The following is a 21,946-nucleotide window of genomic DNA, read 5'->3' as shown; positions in this document are numbered from 1 at the left end:
CGTGCCATTGAATTTCACTTTCCTTCTGCCTGCCAGCCTGTGTGCCAGGCCCACGAGCCAATTAGTGCCACCAATCAAATTTCTTGTAACAGTATTTAAAAAATTGTAAATCATCACTTTATTTACTGCGAATCTTCAGTCTCCTAGTGCCATTGAATTGCAATTTCCTCCTGCCTGCCAGCCTGTGTGCCAGGCCGACTTGCCAACTAGTTACACCAATCATAATTGTTGCAAAAGTATTGTTAATATTTAAAATTAAAAACTGTTAGATTGTGAATCATCAGTTTGCTCGTGCCATTGAATTTCACTTTCCTCCTGACTGCCAGCCTGTGTGCCAGGCCCACTAGCCAATTAGTGCCACCAATCATATTTCTTGTCACAGTTTTGAAAAAATTGTAAATCATCACTTTTTTGACTGTGAATCTTCAGTCTCCTAGTGCCATTGAATTGCAGTTTCCTCCTGCCTGCCAGCCTGTGTGCCAGGCCGACTTGCCAACTAGTTACACCAATCATAATTGTTGTAAAAGTATTGTTAATATTTAAAATTAAAAATTGTTAGATTGTGAATCATCAGTTTGCTCGTGTCATTGAATTGCACTTTCCTCCTGCCTGCCAGCCTGTGTGCCAGGCCCACAAGCCAATTAGTGCCACCAATCATATTTCTTGTAACAGTATTTAAAAAATTGTAAATCATCACTTTTTTGACTGCGAATCTTCAGTCTCCTAGTGCCATTGAATTGGAGTTTCCTCCTGCCTGCCAGCCTGTGTGCCAGGCCCACTTGCCAACTAGTTACACCAATCATAGCTGTTGTAACAGTATTGTTAATATTTAAAATTAAAAATTCTTAGATTGTAAATCATCAGTTTGCTTGTGCCATTGAATTTCAGTTTCCTTCTGCCTTCCAGCCTGTGTGCCAGGCCCACTAGCCAATTAGTGCCACCAATCATATTTCTTGTAACGGTATTTAAAAAATTGTAAATCATCGCTTTTTTGACTGCGAATCTTCAGTCTCCTAGTGCCATTGAATTGCAATTTCCTCCTGCCTGCCAGCCTGTGTGCCAGGCCCACTTGCCAACTAGTTACACCAATCATAATTGTTGTAAAAGTATTGTTAATATTTAAAATTAAAAATTGTTAGATTGTGAATCATCAGCTTGCTCGTGCCATTGAATTGGAGTTTCCTCCTGCCTGCCAGCCTGTGTGCCAGGCCCACTTGCCAACTAGTTACACCAATCAAAGTTGTTGTAACAGTATTGTTAATATTTAAAATTAAAAATTGTTAGATTGTGAATCATCAGTTTGCTCGTGCCATTGAATTGCACTTTCCTCCTGCCTGCCAGCCTGTGTGCCAGGCCCACTTGCCAACTAGTTACACCAATCATAGTTGTTGTAACAGTATTTAAAAAATTGTAAATCATCACTTTTTTGACTGTGAATCTGCAGTCTACTAGTGCCATTGAATTGCAGTTTCCTCCTGCCTGCCAGCCTGTGTGCCAGGCCCACTTGCCAACTAGTTACACCAATCATAATTGTTGTAAAAGTATTGTTTGATTGTGTCCCATGTGTCAAAGAAATGTTGGTGTATCGGGAGTGTTGTGCATTGCAGGGGTCTTAAAGGTTTGGGGACCCAGCAAAGGGCTCCCACGAAGGGGACTCTCAATATTTGAGAGTCAATAGATATCCAAGCTTTGTGGTCTGACGTGTTGTTTGTGGTCCGACGTGTTGTGCCAGTCGTAGACTCTCTGGAGTACTATCGCATCCAGGTATAGTCGTATGTCCGGCAGACCTAAACCTCCCATTGAAGTGGGTCTGTATAGTGTGGCTTTATTAATTTGTGGTTTACCAGTATCCCATATGAATCTATTTATATGGTTCTGAAGTCTCAGGGGGAACCAGCTTGGTAGGGCTATAGGTAAGGCCTGTAGTGTGTACAGGATTCTTGGGAGGGTTGTCATTTTTTATACACTGTATTTTACCCCACCAGGACAAAGGTTTTGTCGCCCAAGTGTTTAGGTCTTTCTGAGTTGTCAACATGAGGGCTTCGAAGTTCTTTTTAAAGAGAGTTGTAGAATTTGGAGAAAGAAAAATACCCAGGTATTTTAGAGCGTCTGTCTTGAGTTTAAGTGGGCAGATTTCTGCTAATTTAAAAAATTCTTCTCGTCTAAGGGATATATTTAGTAACTCCGACTTAGTCATATTAACGGCAAAATTGGAGAACCTCCCAAATTTGTGGAGCTCTAGCATAATTTCTTTCAAAGATTGGGCCGGGTCTGTAACAGTAAAGAGGACATCGTCTACGTAGAGTGCTACTTTAAAACTATGTGGGCCTATTTCTATACCTGCCTTGTGCCATTTTTAATCATAAAAGGGTGGGATAATATTCCATTTGCTTTAACTTTTGCGGTGGGGTGGGCATATAAACTGAATATTCTGTTACACATACGGGGTCCTATCCCTATCTCAAGTAGTGTTTCTTTGAGGAATAGCCAATCTAGCCTGTCGAAGGCCTTCTCGGCATCTGTTGCCAAAAAGACCGTCGGCACCTTATAGTGTTTGGTGTAAGACATAAGAGTCAGGGCTCTTATAGTGTTATCCCTAGCTTCCCTATGGGGTACAAACCCAACCTGGTCTGTATGAATAATATCTTCTAGTAGCCTGTTTAGTCTTTTAGCTAAGATCTTACCTAGAATTTTAAGGTCTGCGTTTAAAAGTGATATGGGCCTGTAGCTTTTAGTGTCTGATGGTGTTTTCCCCTATTTTAGAATAACTGAAATATGAGCCTGTTGCATTACGCTTGGTAGCACTTTCCCGTCGTCAATAGTTTTAAATAGGTTCATTAAGTGTGGGGCTAGGGAGGTTCTAAATGTTTTATAGTAAATGCTAGTGAACCCATCTGGGCCTGGGCTCTTCCCAGAGGGTAGTTTTGCGATTACTGAGAGGATTTCTTGTAGTGAGATAGGTGCCTCAAAGTCCTCTTTTAGTGTCGTCTGTATTTTTGGGAGGTTGGCCTCTTTTATGTATGTCTGGAGCTCTGTCAGCCTATTTGGGGATTTATCTGATTGCAAGTTGTATAGCTCTGAGTAGTAGGTTTTAAATTGTTCTGCTATTTCCCTACTGTCAATTAGATGTTGGCCCGCTGGTGTCACCAATTCATGAATATGGGATTTTGTGGCTTGTTGGTTAAGCAGTCTGGCTAATCTGGGTCCTGCTCTATTACCTTCGAAGAAATAGATTTTTCTCAATGCTAGGGCCTTTCTCTGCGCCTCCTTAGAAAGAATAGTGTTTATATCCTGTCTGGTTTTAGTTATCTGCGATAGAAGTGTTTTATCTAATGGGTTATTCTTGTGTTGTGTCTCTAGTTTATACAGCAGTGTCGTTAAATTAATCACTGAGGAGTCATATTGCTTTTTCATTTTAGCTTTTTGTTTAATACACTCTCCCCTGATGAACGCCTTGTGTGCCTCCCAAATAGTTCCCGGGTGTGAGTCTTTGGTACAGTTAAATTGGAAATATTCAGTCAGTGCTTTTTGTAATGTTTCCTGTATTGGGGGGTAGTGAAGGAGTGAGTCCTCTAATCTCCAAGTGTAAGGGATTGTTGGAATCTCGGGCCATTCTAGCTCCAAACATACCACCGAGTGGTCAGACCATGCCGTGGGCCAAATATCTGAATCCTTCAGGAGTGATAAGTGGTTTCTGTCTATAAATAGATAGTCAATTTGGATATATGTTGTCCAAGAGTGGGAGTAAAAAGTATAGTTATTTTGTGTTGGGTGTTGTATGCGCCAGGTGTCTAATAGGCCCAGTTCTTTTATGCAAGAAAGAGTTGTGTTTGGCGCTATAGATTTCACCTGTCCGTGTTTTGTAGACGAATCCATGATTGGGTCTAGTATAGTATTAAGATCCCCTCCCATCACAATTAGTCTTTTCTTATGTTCTAGGACAAGGGAGAGTACTTTTTGGAAAAATTTTCGTCTACGACTAAGTGGGCCATAGATGTTAACTAGGGTAATTGGTTTGTGGAACAAAAGACCTGTGAGAATAATAATCCTTCCCTCCGTGTCTACGATTTTGTTATGTAACTGGAAATGGAGCAGTTTATGGAAGAGTATAGTAACACCCTGCTTCTTGGTGCGATATGCATTATGGTAGCTCGTGGGGAAGTCTTTTGAAGTCAAAGAAGGCTCTGTACCTGTTATAAAGTGGGTCTCTTGTAAAAAGATGATTGAATTAGAGTAGGCGGTAAAGTGTTTGAGAGCAATTGACCGCTTATTTGGGGAATTAAGGCCTTTCACATTTTGTGAAATAATCTGTATTCGTGGGACTGTCATGGTCATTGGGAGTGATAAATGTCAGTCGATTTCGTCTTACCTGAGGGTAGAAGAGACATGGAGTTCGGAGGCATCCCCCGGGGCCCGAGTGTTTCGATATAACTATAGATTGGCGTAGATGGTCCAAGTAATAAAAGACAACCTGGGTTCCAAAATAGAAATCCAACGGTGTGAAACACAAAATCACATTCGATCAGTATGAAAGACAAACAGTAACAAACAAACAGATTGAATACATTACAAACATTCCTAAAATTACTCATTATAGGATTATAAGAAGTGTAAAACTAGTGCTGTAATTCTAAATAAACAATGAGTGGGTGGGGGGAGGTAGGCTGATGGTTGTGCCTGTCCACTCTAATCTGGGTATAGGATTTTTATTTTCAAACATATCAAACAATGATATAAGTCTCATTCAACTGGGTTTATGGGTAAAAAAGATGGATAGTCTCTATATCATGCCCTCTATCAGGGCAAAGCTATTAAAAAGAGAAAAGAAGATAAGAGTTACTGTCATTTTTATCATGGTATGTCTGAAGACAGTGCAGGAGAGTCCGACACCATTGTATTTCTCCTCTTTGTAGGTCTAGTGGACCAACTTCTTCTTTGTGGTTTAGGTGACGAAGGTCTCCCTTGGCCTCCTTTTCCTGAGGTCTCTGTGATCTTGGGCAGAGATGGTGGTGCAATATTCAACTGCCTGCAGAACTGTTCTAAATCTTCTGGGCTTCGGTATACATATGTTTTCTCATCCTTCAGGACCTTGATGGCAAAGGGGAAGCCCCACCGGTATGCTATTCCGAGATCTTGTAAATGTAGAGTTAAGTATCTGGCTTCCTTACGTTTGGCCAAGGTGATCGGACTAAGGTCAGGGTAGATCTGAATGGCGTCTTCACTGAAATAAAGTGGGGATTTCTTCCTGGCTGCTTGTAAAAGGTTTTCCTTATCCCTGAACCTATGACAGCACAAAATTACATCTCTCTGCGGCATACTGTCAGGGGGTTTTGGCCTTAGGGCTCTGTGGGCTCTGTCCAAAGCAATAGGATCTTTCTCAGGATCTAATAGAAATTTGAACAAATTTTGAAGATGGGAGGGCAGTTGTTGTGGTAATATTTTCTCTGGTATGCCTCGAATCCGAAGGTTCTGCCTCCGGCCTCTGTTATCGAGGTCTTCCATTTGGATCTGTAAACGCTCAATGGCTTCGGATTGGAATTGAAAAGCTTGTGTGGCATTATCTGAGGTTTTATTTGTTTCTTCCATTTGGTCCTCTAATTCTAGAACCCTATCACCCAGCTCGCGGATATCCCTCTTAACTTCTGCTAGACCGTCTTTTATAGCTTTGCTAACTTGTTGCATTATAGCAGAGAGGTCCGCTTTAGTAGATAGAGTTTTGAGATCTGCAAGTGTTATGGGTGTCTTATCTTCCATTAATGTAGGAGCTTGTGGGATGTGATCTGTAGGGTCAGGGGAATGTGGGTCAGGCTCTGCAGTCAAGGAAGTATCATGGCTCTTGAAATAGGCATTCAGTTTGCCTCCTGTATTTGAATTTCCCTTTGGTTGTTTATCCCCTTTAGTTTTATGTTTTGAGGCCATCTTATGTCCAGGTTCTCTGTAGATTGTTGTAAGAGAGCGTATTCTGTCTAGCAGTATGTGATTGCAAATTGTTAGGCCACGTGAGCTTCGTGCTATATAGTCCTGCAGTGCGCACTTTCAAAGATTATAAGGCCTTTTCTGCTCAGATAAACGTGATTATCAGGCAAAATATTAAATGATCAAATAAAGGAGACTGTACGATTTAGGCATCTAGGGGCCTCTGGTCGAAGCAAAGCGTAGCATAGGGCTGTTATATGAGGCCTGCTCAGTCTTAACGGCCTGAAAGAATATGTATGGCGCAGTCTCTATTTTATTTATATGCGTGTGAACAACGCTGTACCTTAGGTCCGTAGTTTAGCCGGTCTGCAGGGCCCTGAAGCGATGACCTTCCTAAGTGATCTTTTAGCAAGCTTTGTCTCCGGATCGATAGTCAGGGCCTTTATGCTGTAACTCGCTATACCATGTGTGCTGATAGCGAGGCACTTACTGTGCTGCGCCGTCACTCCGCTACATGCCGCTTCTAGGCCTCATCTAATTCTGTTTTTCCGGTCCTTCCGATCTCTTTTCTCCGGTAGCCTGACGTTCACCCAGCTTTCTTAAACAATCTCCGATAGGGCATATCCCAGTGTTGAGCAATTATATGCTATTTGTTGCCCATTAGAGCGTTTGTCAGTCGGAGATCTAGCTTGATGCGACTATTAGGATTGCTGGTCTGCTCCGCCCCGTAAAAGTATTGTTAATATTTAAAATAAAAAATTGTTAGATTGTGAATCATCAGTTTGCTCGTGCCATTGAATTTCACTTTCCTCCTGCCTGCCAGCCTGTGTGTCAGGCACACTAGCCAATTAGTGCCACCTATCATATTTCTTGTAACAGTATTGAAAAAATTGTAAATCATCACTTTTTTTGACTGTGAATCTGCAGTCTACTAGTGCCATTGAATTGCACTTTCCTCCTGCCTGCCAGCCTGTGTGCCAGGCCCATTAGCCAATTAGTGCCACCAATCATATTTCTTGTAACAGTATTGAAAAAATTGTAAATCATCACTTTTTTTACTGTGAATCTGCAGTCAACTAGTGCCATTGAATTGCAGTTTCCTCCTGCCTGCCAGCCTGTGTGCCAGGCCAACTTGCCAACTAGTTAAATCAATCATAATTGTTGTAAAAGTATTGTTAATATTTAAAATTAAAAATTGTTAGATTCTGAATCATCAGTTTGTTCGTGCCATTGAATTGCACTTTCCTTCTGCCTGCCAGCCTGTTTGCCAGGCCCATTAGCCAATTAGTGCCACCTATCATATTTCTTGTAACAGTATTGAAAAAATTGTAAATCATCACTTTTTGACTGTGAATCTGCAGTCTACTAGTGCCATTGAATTGCACTTTCCTCCTGCCTGCCAGCCTGTGTGCCAGGCCCACTTGCCAACTAGTTACACCAATCATAGTTGTTGTAACAGTATTTAAAAAATTGTAAATCATCACTTTTTGACTGTGAATCTGCAGTCTACTAGTGCCATTGAATTGCAGTTTCCTCCTGCCTGCCAGACTGTGTGCCAGGCCCACTTGCCAACTAGTTACCCCAATCATAATTGTTGTAAAAGTATTGTTAATATTTAAATTTAAAAATTGTTAGATTCTGAATCATCAGTTTGTTCGTGCCATTAAATTGCACTTTCCTCCTGCCTGCCAGCCTGTGTGCCAGGCCCACTAGCCAATAAGTTTCACCTATCATATTTCTTGTAACAGTATTGAAAAAAATTGTAAATCATCACTTTTTTTTACTGTAAACCTGCAGTCTACTAGTGCCATTGAATTGCAGTTTCCTCCTGCCTGCCAGCCTGTGTACCAGGCCCACTTGCCAACTAGTTACACCAATCATAGTTGTTGTAACAGTATTTAAAAAATTGTAAATCATCACTTTTTTGACTGTGAATCTGCAGTCTACTAGTGCCTTTGAATTGCAGTTTCCTCCTGCCTGCCAGCCTGTGTGCCAGGCCCACTTGCCAACTAGTTACACCAATCATAAGTGTTGTAACAGTATTGTTAATATTTAAAATAAACAATTGTTAGATTGTGAATCATCAATGTGCTCGTGCCATTGAATTTCACTTTCCTCCTGCCTGCCAGCCTGTGTGCCAGGCACACTTGCCAATTAGTGCCACCTATCATATTTCTTGTAACAGTATTGAAAAAATTGTAAATCATCACTTTTTTGACTGTGAATCTGCAGTCTACTAGTGCCATTGAATTGCAGTTTCCTCCTGCCTGCCAGCCTGTGTGCCAGGCTCACTTGCCAACTAGTTACACCAATCATAATTGTTGTAAAAGTATTGTTAATATTTAAAATTAAAAATTGTTAGATTGTGAATCATCAGTTTGCTCGTGCCATTGAATTGCACTTTCCTCCTGCCTGCCAGCCTGTGTGCCAGGCCCATTAGCCAATTAGTGCCACCAATCATATTTCTTGTTACATTATTTAAAAAATTGTAAATCATCACATTTTTTGACTGCGAATCTGCTGTATACTAGTGCCATTGAATTGCAGTTTCCTCCTACCTGCCAGCCTGTGTGCCAGGCCCACTTGCCAACTAGTTACACCAATCATAATTGTTGTAAAAGTATTGTTAATATTTAAAATTAAAAATGGTTAGATTATGAATCATCAGTTTGCTTGTGCCATTGAATTGCACTTTCCTCCTGCCTGCCAGCCTGTGTGCCAGGCCCACTAGGCAATTAGTGCCACCTATCATATTTCTTGTAACAGTATTGAAAAAATTGTAAATCATCACTTTTTTTACTGTGAATCTTCTTCAGACTCCTAGTGCCATTGAATTGCAGTTTCCTACTGCCTGCCAGCCTGTGTGCCAGCCCCACTTGCCAACTAGTTACACCAATCATATTTGTTCTAACATTATTGTTACAATCTAAAATTAAAAATTGTTAGATTGTGAATCATCAGTTTGCTTGGGCCATTAAATTGCACTTTCCTCCTGCCTGCCAGCCTGTGTGCCAGGCTCACTAGCCAACTACTGCCACCAATCATATTTCTTGTAACAGTATTGAAAAAAAATTAAATCATAACTTTTTGGACTGTGAATCTTCAGTCTCCTAGTGCCATTGAATTGCAGTTGCCTGCCTGCCAGCGTGTGTGTGTGCCAGGCCCACTTGCCGTTTCCAGCTAGTGCCACCAATCATATTTGTTATAACAGTATTGTCAATTTTTGGTAAAAATAATTTTTGGACTAAGAAGCATGACTCAGCTAGTTTAATCTAATTGCAGTTGCCTTACTCCCAGCGTGTGTGCCAGACAGGCCCATTTGCCAACTAGTGCCAACAATCATATTTGTTGTCACAGTACTTCTAATATTTAAAAAATAAACATTTTTTACTTTGAAACATCAGTCTTTTTTGTTGTCAGTCTCACAGCTTATACTGTGCCCACTTGCCCAGTGCCACCACTCATAATTTGTGTAATAGTATTGTAAGTGTCCATTTAAAAAAAAAATGACAGGCAGAGGCAGGCCACCCCACAGGTTCCGTGGTCGTGGTGCTGTGATTCCTTTAGACCCTACAAATATGCACATTGTTCAGACGCCGGGTGCCAGGGGGGACGCAAAAAGTTCTGAGGAGGACCTAGTTGAATGGCTAATACAGGACACCAAATCTCAAGTGACCAGTGCCACTCGCCCGCCTGTCGCCACCACCAACACTAGCACCACAGCCGCTTCACTTGATCTGTCAAAGGAGTTATTGACACATCAGTTGGAAGAAATGAGTGATGCTCAACCATCATTGACAGAGGATGTAGATAACAGTGATATGTCTCAGTCAGGCAGCATTACAGACATGGAGGTATGGTATGATGATGATGATGATGATGATGTTGTACCCGCTGCTGCTTCCTTTCTTGATGTGTCAGATACAAGTGAAGAGGTTGATGATGATGTGTCGGTGGATGTCACGTGGGTGCCTGCTAGAAGAGAAGAAGAAGAGGGGGAAAGTTCAGATGGGGAGACAGAGGAGGAGACGAGTTGGAAGCAGAGGGAGGTCGTCGCAAGGAGCTAGTGGCACAGTCAGACAGCATGCATCGGCATCCGGGGTCAGCCAGACAGCACGCTGACGACCATCAACTCATGCTGTTGCCACCACCAGAATGCCGTCATCGCAGAGCTCAGCAGTGTGGCATTTTTTTGTGTGTCTGCCTCTGACAACAGCGATGCCATTTGCAACCTGTGCCAAAAGAAACTGAGTCGTGGGAAGTCCAACACCCACCTAGGTACAACTGCTTTGCAAAGGCACATGGTCTCCCATCACAAACGCCGATGGGAAGAACACATGAGTAGAAGCAGCACACAAACTGAAAGCTGCCCTCCTCCTCCTCCTGCTTCAGCCACGTCAACCACTGCTGTCCCCTCTCAACCATCCTCCACTGAGTCTCTCTTACGTAGCAGTTCCTGGTCGTCTGCCCACAGTCAGCTGTCTGTCAAGGACATGTTTGAACATAAGAAGCCAATTTCTCAAAGTCACCCCCTTGCCCGGTGTCTGACAGCTGGCTTGTCTGAACTCTTAGCCCGCCAACTTTTACCATACAAGCTACTGGAGTCTGATGCTTTCAAAAAATTTGTATCTATTGGGACACCGCAGTGGAAGGTACCTGGCAGAAATTTATTTTCAAAAAGGCAATCCCAAACCTGTACTCTGTTGTTCGAAAGGAAGTTATGGCATGTCTGGCACACAGCGTTGGGGCAAGGGTCCATATGACCACGGATAGCTGGTCTGCAAAGCCATGTCAGGGCAGGTATATCACCTACACTGCCCATTGGGTAAACCTTCTGACGTCTGACAAGCATGGAATGCGTGGCTCTGCAGAAGAGTTGGTGACACCGCCACGACTTGCAGGCAGGCCTGCTGCTACCTCCTCTACTCCTCCTACTCCATCCTCTTCCATAACCTCTTCCATAATCTCTTCCTCGGCTGAGTCCTCTTCTGCTTCTGCGTCTTGCTCCACATCAATGGCACCCCCCAGCTCCCCAGGTACTATTCCACATCCCGGGTACGGCAGTGTCACGCCGTCTTGGGGTTGACTTGCCTGAAAGCGGAGAGTCACACAGCACCAGCACTCCTTACCGCCCTTACGCACAGGTGGATCAGTGGCGGACTCCGCACCAACTGAAGATTGCCAAGGTTGTTTCTGACAATGTAAGTAATTTGGTGGCGGCACTGAAATTGGGCAAGTTGACACATGTGCCGTACAACGATTTGTCCATAAGTACCCAGGCTTACAGGATGTCCTGAAGCAGGCCAGGAAGGTGTGTGGCCATTTCAGGCATTCCTACACGGCCATGGTGCACTTGTCCGATATCCAGCGTCGAAACAACCTGCCAGTCAGGCACTTGATTTGCGACAGCCCAACACGGTGGAATTCAACACTCCTAATGTTTGACCGCCTGCTCCAACAAGAAAAAGCTGTTAATGAGTATTTGTATGACCGGGGTGCTAGGACAGCCTCTGGGGAGCTGAGGATTTTTTTGCCAAATTACTGGACGCTCATGCGCAATGCCTGTAGGCTCATGCGTCCTTTTGAGGAGGTGACAAACCTTGTCAGTTGCACTGAAGGCACCATCAGCGACATCATACCATTTGTTTTCTTCCTGGAGCGTGCCCTGTGAAGAGTGCTGGATCAGGCCGTAGATGAGCGTGAAGAGAAAGAGGAAGAGTTGTGGTGTCCATCACCCCCACAAACAGCCTTATCAGCATCTCTTGCTGGACCTGCGGCAATGCAGGAAGAGGATTGTGAGGAAGAGGAGTCAGAGGAGGAATGTGGCTTTGAGGAGGAGGAAGACCGAGCACAACAGGCATCCCAGGGTGCTCGTTGTTGTCACCTCTCTGGTACCCGTGGTGTTGTACGTGGCTGGAGGGAAGAAGATACCCTCAGTGAGATCAGTGAGGACGAGGAACGGGACATGATTAGCTCGGCATCCAACCTTGTTCAAATGGGTTCTTTCATGCTGTTGTGCCTGTTGAGGGACCCTCGTATAAAAAAGCTGAAGGAGAATGACCTGTACTGGGTGTCCACGCTCCTAGACCCCCGGTATAAGCATAAAGTGCCTGAAATGTTACTAAATTCCCGCAAGTCGGAAAGGATGGAGCATTTTAAAAATAAATTAAAAAATATACATTATTTTTACACAGCATATAAGGGTGATGTCACAGCACAATGTGAATGTAACAGGGGAAGAGATGAAAGTAATCCTCCTCCTCCTCCCACGACCACGGTGGCAAGGACAGGACGCTTTCCTGACGTCTTGTTGATGGAGGACATGCGTACCTTTTTAACTCCCATGCATCGCCAGAGCCTTTCGGGATCTAGCCTAAGAGAAAGACTCAACCGACAGGTAGCAGAATACCTAGCATTAACTGCGGATCTCGACACTCTGAGATGCAATGGACCCCTTGACTACTGGGTGTGCAGGCTTGACCTGTGGCCTGAGCTATCCCAATTTGCAATGGAACTTCTGGCCTGCCCCGCTTCAAGTGTCCTGTCCGAAAGGACCTTTAGTGCAGCAGGAAGGTTTTGTCACTGAGAAGAGAAGTCACCTAGGTCAAAAAAGCCTTGACCATCTCACCTTTATTAAAATGAATGAGGGATGGATCCCGAAGGGACTGACATTGGGCGATACAGTTGAGTAAAAAAGGCTTGCTGATGAGATGAGCTGGCTTGGACTCCAACTGGTACACACGCTGGCTTTTTTTTCTTATAATGCAGGATGACTTGCTTGACTTATCCGCCAACAACTAGTATTTAAGCCGCAAGCTTTTAGGGCACTTTCTAAATGTTTTACAAACAGCATTTTTTCTGGCCGCTGCTACAGCAGTGGCTGCAACAATACCCACTTTTTCAGTCATTTGTACATGCCTAATTTTTCTGGCCTCTGCTGCTGCTCTGTGGGTACAAAACTCAAATAAAAAAATAAGGCACATAACAGTGATTAAACTGTTAAGAATAGTACAACTTAACACACCACCACTCATATCTGGTGGACCATTAAATTGCACGTGCAGTGCCCCAAATTTGAAGGAGGAGGACCGACCAAGCATCTTTATCCATGTCTTGGTTGCTCTAAATTATCTCCGTGTTCCATCTATGCCATACCTGTAGTTTATTGTGTTAAAGGGTGGCATATGTGGTGTTTCATGCTGTTGTGCCTGTTGAGGGTCGTGGCCCATGGTATAAAAAGGCTGAAGGAGATTGACCTGTAATGGGTGTCCAAGCACATTTTTTTGTAAAATGTTCACGATTCCTCTCAATTATCTCCGGGTTCCTAAAATCAATGCCATACCTGTACTCGATTGTGCAAAAGGATGGCATATGTGGTGTTTCCTGCAGTTGTTTCTGTTGAGGGTGCTGGACCCTCTTATAAAAAGACTGAAGGAGAACAACCTGTACTGGGTGTCCAAGGATGGTTTTTTGGCCAATTTCACATTTCCAAAAAATTATCTCTGGGTTTCTAAAATCAATGCCATACCTGTACTCGATTGTGCAAAAGGATGCCATATGTCCTCTTTCCTGCTGTTGTTTTTGTTGAGGGTCCTGGACCCTCTTTTAAAAAGGCTGTAGTAGAAAGAAGTGTACTGGGTGTCCAATCAATGGGTTTTTCTATTTCCCCTTTCCTAAAAATTATCTCCTGGATTCTAAAATCAATGCATTACCTGTAATCTATTGTTCAAAAGGATGCCATATGTCCTCTTTCCTGCTGTTGTTTTTGTTGAGGTTCCTGGACCCTCTTATAAAAAGGCCGAAGGAGAAAGAAGTGTACTAGGTGTCCAATCAATGTTTTTTTCTATTTCCCCTTTCCTAAAAATTATCTCCTGGTTTCTAAAATCAATGCCTTACCTGTAATCTATTGTTCAAAACAATGCTATATGTCCTCTTTCCTGCTGTTGTTTTTGTTGAGGGTCCTGGACCCTCTTTTAAAAAGGCTGAAGTGCCCACAGACTCTGTAACGGATGCCTCTTTTAGGGAGAGGTGCAGCCATAATTCAGGGTCAGAACCTCTGCCTGCAACTGGTATACTCGATTTTGAGAAAGGAAGTAACCTTACCATGGTTTCCTGACCGCACGTCTTGTTGTTATATTTTGTTGAGGGTAATCATGATGGCCATGTAGACCACGCCCGATAGGCCTTGAAGTAACAGGGATGAAAGTGCTAATAATAGTACTAATTTACACAACCAAGTTAGCCATGGGTCTTAGTCCAAGACCGCATGGCTTTTTTTTGGGTTGGGTGCGGCTAATCATGAAGGCTATATAGACCTCCCACCATTAGGTGTTGTATCATGTATTAAACTAATAAGAACAGTACTACCAAAATACAGCCAATGAACGGGCTATCAAGAGCCAAGGTTTTATTGTTGTATTTGGTTAGGATAATCATGATGGCCATGTAGACCACCCCCGAGAGGCCTGGAAGTAACAGGGATGAAAGTGCTAAGAATAGTACTACTTTAAACAACCGAGTTAGCCATGGGTCTTAGTCCAAGACAGCTTGGCTTTTTTTTGGGTTGGGTGTGGCTAATCATGCAGGCCATATAGACCTCCCACCATTCGGTGTTGTATCAGGTATTAAACTAATAAGAACAGTACTACCAAAATACAGCCAATTAATGGGCTATTGAAGCCAAGGTTTTATTGTATTTGGTTAGGATAATCATGATGGCCATGTAGACCACCCCCGAGAGGCCTGGAAGTAACAGGGATGAAAGTGCTAAGAATAGTACTACTTTAAACAACCGAGTTAGCCATGGGTTTTAGTCCAAGACCGCTTGGCTTTTTTTTGGGTTGGGTGTGGATAATCATGCAGGCCATATAGACCTCCCACCATTCGGTGTTGTATCAGGTATTAAAATAATAAGAACAGTACTGCTTAACACAACCTTGTTACCATGGGTCACAGAGCATATGTTTTATTATTATATTTTGTTAGGGTAATCATGCAGGCCATATAGACCTCCCCGATAGGGTGAGTAACAGGTATTAAAATGCTAAGAAGAGTACTACTTAACACAACCTAGTTACCATGGGTCCCAGACCGCATGTCTTGTTATTATATTTTGTAAGGGTAATCATTCAGGCCATATAGACCTCCCCCGATAGGGTGAGTAATAGGTATTAAAATGCTAAGAACAGTACTACTTAACACAACCTTACCATGGGTCCCAGACCCAGAGCAGATGTCTTATTATTATATTTTGTATGGGTAATCATGCAGGCCGTATAGACCTCCCTCGATAGAGATTAAAGTGCTAAGAATAGTACTACTTAAAACACAACCTAGTTACCATGGGTCCCAGACCGCATGTCTTATTATTATATTTTGTCAGGGTAATCATGTAGGTCATATAGACCTCCCACGATAGGGGGAGTTACAGGGCTGAAAGTGCTAAGAATAGTACTACTTAACACAACCTAATTACCATGGGTCCCAGACCGCATGTTTAATTATTATACTTTGTCAGGGTAATTATATATCTAACAAATCTATCTATTTCTCTTCTGTCGATTCTATCTAACTATTAATCTATGTATATCTATCTATCCTATCTATCTATCTATCTATCTATATATCTATCTTCTGTCTGGACTGTTTTGAGACAGCCACTTGTGTTTTGGACAAATTTGAAGTAGGAGGACAGACCAATCACAGGGATTAAACTGGGAAGAATAGTAATACTTAAGAAAACCTAGTTATACCAGAACCACCATGGGTCCCAGACCGCATTTTTTGTTATTATAGTTTGTCAGGGTAATCATGCAGGCCATATAGACCTCCCCCGATAGGGGGAGTAACAGGGATTAAAGTGTAAAAAAAAAAAATGTGTAACAGGAGCACCAGGTAAAGTGATAAAAATGATAAATTTTATTGAAATACAAAGGGTATATTCACCCCGGGTAAGAACACACAAAAAGAAAAAGGTTTGAACCAACAAACAGATGAACAATGGCTGACCGGTTTCGGCTGTTGCCTTACTCCTAGCCTGCTTAAAACTGTTTAACAGTTACTGCTTTAAAAACCCTCATCTGAGTTGCCATTGGTTCAGGGGCTCACACCCCATGATCTCCAGCTTCATTCAATTATATACTCATTAAATGACACCAGAGTTTCTACGGTACATTGTTGTGAAGAGAGCAAGTGAATGTACAAACTAAACAATAAACTTTTAATTCTTTAAGGCCTAGATTTGGAGTTTGGCGGTAGATGGGCTGTTAACGCTACGCGGGCTTTTTTCTGGCCGCACCATAAAATTAACTCTGGTATCGAGAGTCCCAAAAAATGCTGCGTTAGGCTCCAAAAAAGGAGCGTAGAGCATTTTTACCACAAATGCAACTCTCGATACCAGAGTTGCTTACGGAAGCGGCCAGCCTCAAAAACGTGCTCGTGCATGATTCTCCCATAGGAAACAATGGGGCTGTTTGAGCTGAAAAAAAACCTAACACCTGCAAAAAAGCAGCGTTCAGCTCCTAACGCAGCCCCATTGTTTCCTATGGGGAAACACTTCCTACGTCTGCACCTAACACTCTAACATGTACCCCGAGTCTAAACACCCCTACCCTTACACTTATTAACCCCTAATCTGCCGCCCCCGCTATCGCTGACCCCTGCATTATATTATTAACCCCTAATCTTCCGCTCCGTAAACCGCCGCAACTTACATTATCCCTATGTACCCCTAATCTGCTGCCCCTAACACCGCCGACCCCTATATTATATTTATTAACCCCTAACCTGCCCCCCACAATGTCGCCGCCAGCTACTTACAATAATTAACCCCTAATCTGCCGAGCGGACCTGAGCGCTACTATAATAAAGTTATTAACCCCTAATCCGCCTCACTAACCCTATCATAAATAGTATTAACCCCTAATCTGCCCTCCCTAACATCGCGACACCTAACTTCAATTATTAACCCCTAATCTGACGAACGGAGCTCATCGCTACTATAATAAATGGATTAACCCCTAAAGCTAAGTCTAACCCTAACACTAACACCCCCCTAACTTAAATATAATTTAAATCTAACGAAATTAATTAACTCTTATTAAATAAATTATTCCTATTTAAAGCTAAATACTTACCTGTAAAATACATCCTAATATAGCTACAATATAAATTATAATTATATTATAGCTATTTTAGGATTTATATTTATTTTACAAGTAACTTTGTATTTATTTTAACCAGGTACAATAGCTATTAAATAGTTAAGAACTATTTAATAGCTAAAATAGCAAAAATAATTACAAAATTACCTGTAAAATAAATCCTAACCTAAGTTACAATTAAACCTAACACTACACTATCAATAAATAAATTAAATAAACTACCTACAATTATCTACAATTAAACCTAACACTACACTATCAATATATTATATTTATTAACCCCTAATCTGCCCCCCACAACGTCGCCTCCACCTGCCTACACTTATTAACCCCTAATCTGCCGAGCGGACCGCACTGCTATTATAATAAAGTTATTATTAACTAACCCTATAATAAATAGTATTAACCCCTAATCTGCCCTCCCTAACATCGCCGACACCTAACTTCAAACATTAACCCCTAATCTGCCGACTGGAGCTCACCGCTATTCTAATAAATGTATTAACCCCTAAAGCTAAGTCTAACCCTAACACTAACACCCCCCTAAATTAAATATAATTTAAATCTAACGAAATAAATTAACTCTTATTAAATAAATTATTCCTATTTAAACCTAAATACTTACCTGTAAAATAAATCCTAATATAGCTACAATATAAATTATAATTATATTATAGCTATTTTAGGATTAATATTTATTTTACAGGCAACTTGGTAATTATTTTAACCAGGTACAATAGCTATTAAATAGTTAAGAACTATTTAATAGTTACCTAGTTAAAATAATAACAAAATTACCTGTAAAATAAATCCTAACCTAAGTTATAATTAAACCTAACACTACCCTATCAATAAATTAATTAAATAAAATACCTACAATTACCTACAATTAACCTAACACTACACTATCAATAAATAAATTAAATACAATTGCTACAAATAACTACAATTACATAAACTAACTAAAGTACAAAAAATAAAAAAGAACTAAGTTACAAAAAATAAAAAAATATTTACAAACATAAGAAAAATATTACAACAATTTTAAACTAATTATACCTACTCTAAGCCCCCTAATAAAATAACAAAGCCCCCCAAAATAAAAAAATGCCCTACCCTATTCTAAATTAATAGAGTTAAAAGCTCTTTTACCTTACCAGCCCTGAACAGGGCCCTTTGCGGGGCATGCCCCAAGAAAATCAGCTCTTTTGCCTGTAAAAAAAAACATACAATACCCCCCCCAACATTACAACCCACCACCCCCATACCCCTAATCTAACCCAAACCCCCCTTAAATAAACCTAACACTAAGCCCCTGAAGATCTTCCTACCTTGTCTTCACCATCCAGGTATCACCGATCCGTCCTGGCATCCGGTGCTGAAGAGGTCCAGAAGAGGCTCCAAAGTCTTCCTCCTATCCGGCAAGAAGAGGACATCCGGACCGGCAAACATCTTCTCCAAGCGGCATCTTCGATCTTCTTCCATCCGGTGCGGAGCGGGTCCATCTTGAAGCAGCCGACGCGGATCCATCCTCTTCTTCCGGCGTCTCCCGACGAATGAAGGTTCCTTTAAGGGACGTCAGCCAAGATGGCGTGCCTCGAATTCCGATTGGCTGATAGGATTCTATCAGCCAATCGGAATTAAGGTAGGAATATTCTGATTGGCTGATGGAATCAGCCAATCAGAATCAAGTTCAATCCTATTGGCTGATCCAATCAGCCAATCAGATTGAGCTCGCATTCTATTGGCTGATCGGAACAGCCAATAGAATGTGAGCTCAATCTGATTGGCTGATTGGATCAGCCATTAGGATTGAACTTGATTCTGGGTTAGACTTAGCTTTAGGGGTTAATCCATTTATTATAGTAGCGATGAGCTCCGGTCGTCAGATTAGGGGTTAATAATTGAAGTTAGGTGTCGGCGATGTTAGGGAGGGCAGATTAGAGGTTAATACTATTTATGATAGGGTTAGTGAGGCGGATTAGAGGTTAATAACTTTATTATAGTAGCGCTCAGGTCCGCTCGGCAGATTAGGGGTTAATAAGTGTAGGCAGGGGTCGGCGGTGTTAGGGGCAGCAGATTAGGGGTACATAAGTATAACGTAGGTGGCGGTCGGCAGATTAGGGGTTAAAAAAATTTAATTGAGTGGCGGCGATGTGGGGGGACCTCGGTTTAGGGGTACATAGGTAGTTTATGGGTGTTAGTGTACTTTAGGGTACAGTAGTTAAGAGCTTTATGAACCGGAGTTAGCCCAGAAAGCTCTTAACTCCTGCTTTTTTCCTGCGGCTGGAGTTTTGTCGTTAGAGCTCTAACGCTCACTTCAGAAACGACTCTAAATACCGGAGTTAGAAAGATCCCATTGAAAAGATAGGATACGCAATTGACGTAAGGGGATCTGCGGTATGGAAAAGTCACGGCTAAAAAGTGAGCGTTAGACCCTTTAATCACTGACTCCAAATACCGGCGGTAGCCTAAAACCAGCGTTAGGAGCCTCTAACGCTGGTTTTCACGGCTAACGCCAAACTCCAAATCTAGGCCTAAGTTTTTAATAAATAGACTCTTTTTCTAATGGTGTATCCTTTTATATTAGGATGTGCATAGCTTATGTGTATGCTGAAAACCACTCTAGCATATGTTAGTGTAATAACAAAGGTTGCCGTGTACTCCGGCTGTACAAAGAAACACGTTATCTTTTGTGTTTTGTAGGGACACTTGTAGTCAATTATATTGTGCACTAATAAAGTGTTACTTTCAATGGGTTTTACCTTTTAGCTTTAAACTTTTAGTTCTGCTTAATATCGTCTTCAAATCGCTGTGGGGCCTGTGAAATGACTGCCCAGGTTTCCGTTCCAAAGTGTTCTCATTGGATGGTTATCGTATATTTAGACCAATCATTGTGCAAGTCTCACAGCGTGTGCTTCAGACGTATGAAACAGCCTGTCTTATTGGTCCCCTGCAGCTGCTGTGTCATCCTATTCGTTACATGTGTATGTTGTTAGCAACCGTTACTGGGGGATATCTGTAACCTGCAGTTCTGTTGTTGTATACAGAAAATGGGTTAATTAGGTAAACATACAGACTTTAATGCTTCAGAAATTTGGAAGGCTTCTATTTACATATCGCAACCGTGTGATCCTATGCCTCCGTATTTTAAATCTTGCTTAATCTGAGTAAATCGCTTACAGAAAAAAGGGGCCAGTTGTTAACTGATCATGTACTAGGATCAAAAATCTACAAAGGTCCTAGTCAGGGATTAGTGCTGCTAGTTAGGAGTGAAATGTTATCTAAACAATAAATCTTGCTTGTTCTTAGTAAAAAGCATAAAGTGAAATGTCCCTTTTTCCTTAGTTAGTTATGTGCTGAGATTATAAATATGTAGAAATCCTAGCAGGGGATTAGACACTACCGGTTAGGGGGAACAATATCTCCTGATCTGTATGCCCGCTTTCCATTGATAGGTTAATTCTAAACTCTATTTGTATACTTAGTTTCATGTGTGAAGAAGTAAATATACAGTGGTTGATAAGGGGGGTGTTTAGAAGGGAACAATATTGTTGGAAAATCTATAAATGTCTGGCATGGCAATATATATAGATTACTCAGAGTAGTGTAGATTACTTAGATTACCAAAAGTTGATTAAATCGAATTCTGAGTTGAGGCCTTCTGGAACTCTCGTATTTAAACGAAATATCCAGAAGGCCTCTCTTTCCCCCAATTTTCGTGTCCTATCCCCCCCTTTGGTCTGGATAGGTACTCTCTCAATGATGGTCCAAGAAAAGAATCTTTTATCCTTGTTGTGAATAATTGAAAAGTGATTGATTAGTGGAGTAGTGAGAACACCCGCTTTTATATCCGATAGGTGTTCTTTGATCCTGACTCTGGCTTCCCTTGTTGTGAGTCCTACATATTGGAGGGCACAATGTGTGCATGAGATCAGATACACCACAAAAGTTAACCTGCAATTCAGGCATAGCTTCTTTTGAAAATTCTCTCCTGTGACTAGGGAACTAAAAGTATCCCCTATAGTGACTCTTTCACAGGCCTTGCAGGAAAGATGATTGCACCTAAAGGTTCCATTGAGTCTTAACCAGGAAGACCCTGCTTTAATCTAGTAGGTGCAACCATGTTGCCTATTGTCTTATTCCTTTTGTAAGTGCATCTGATGCCCTCTGACACTGTTTCCTTAAGAGCATCATCAGCTAACAATAGCTGATAATTGTTCCTAATGATCTGGCATATCTGGGTATACTGCTGAGAGTATTATGTCGAGAATGTGATTTTCTTCTCGATTTTCCCTTCGGTCCCTTTCCTATTCTGTTTAAGAAGGTCAGCTCTACTGATCCTTGTGACAGAATTCCTCTCTTTCGAAATGATGGACCTAGGATATCCTCTCTTCAACTGACAGTTCATCCGCTTGTTGCTCATATGTACTGTAGCTAGTACAATTTCTTTTCAAGTGGATGAACTGCCCTCTCGCTACACCCCTGAACACTCTCTTGGGGTGACAACTTGAGGCATGCAATAAAGAGTTGCCTGTGATTGGTTTTCTATAGGTCTCTGTGATTATCTTGTGACCTGCTATTCCTTTAAGCGTGATATCTAGGAAGTTTACTTTGTGTTGTTGAGTCTCAGAGGTAAAACTGATTCCCACAGTGTTGTTAGTTAAACCCTCCACAAACTTCTCCAGATCGTGTGGGGAACCCTCTCAGATGAAAAGGAGATTGTGACGAACCAAGGTTATCCAACCCTGCGCCAGTCACTTATTTGGCACAGAAAGGGTTTTCAGCCCCCTTTTCTGTCACCTATAGGTCACAATCTAGCCACACCAGGCAAGCTTGTGATTCAGTTTATTGGGTGCAAGAGTGAA

The 21,946-nt window shown here is 41.9% G+C and overlaps 1 protein-coding gene across 1 annotated transcript in view; it reads left to right on the top strand.

The window, feature by feature from the left end:
• The window catches only part of LOC128638884 (vomeronasal type-2 receptor 26-like), a 196,207-nt gene that overhangs the window by 119,305 nt on the left and 54,956 nt on the right, over positions 1-21,946 (top strand). The window lies entirely within an intron of this gene.

Source organism: Bombina bombina, chromosome 8 (genome assembly GCF_027579735.1).
Source record: "Bombina bombina isolate aBomBom1 chromosome 8, aBomBom1.pri, whole genome shotgun sequence".
Lineage (NCBI taxonomy): Eukaryota > Metazoa > Chordata > Amphibia > Anura > Bombinatoridae > Bombina > Bombina bombina.
This window is presented reverse-complemented; position numbering and strand designations above follow the sequence as displayed.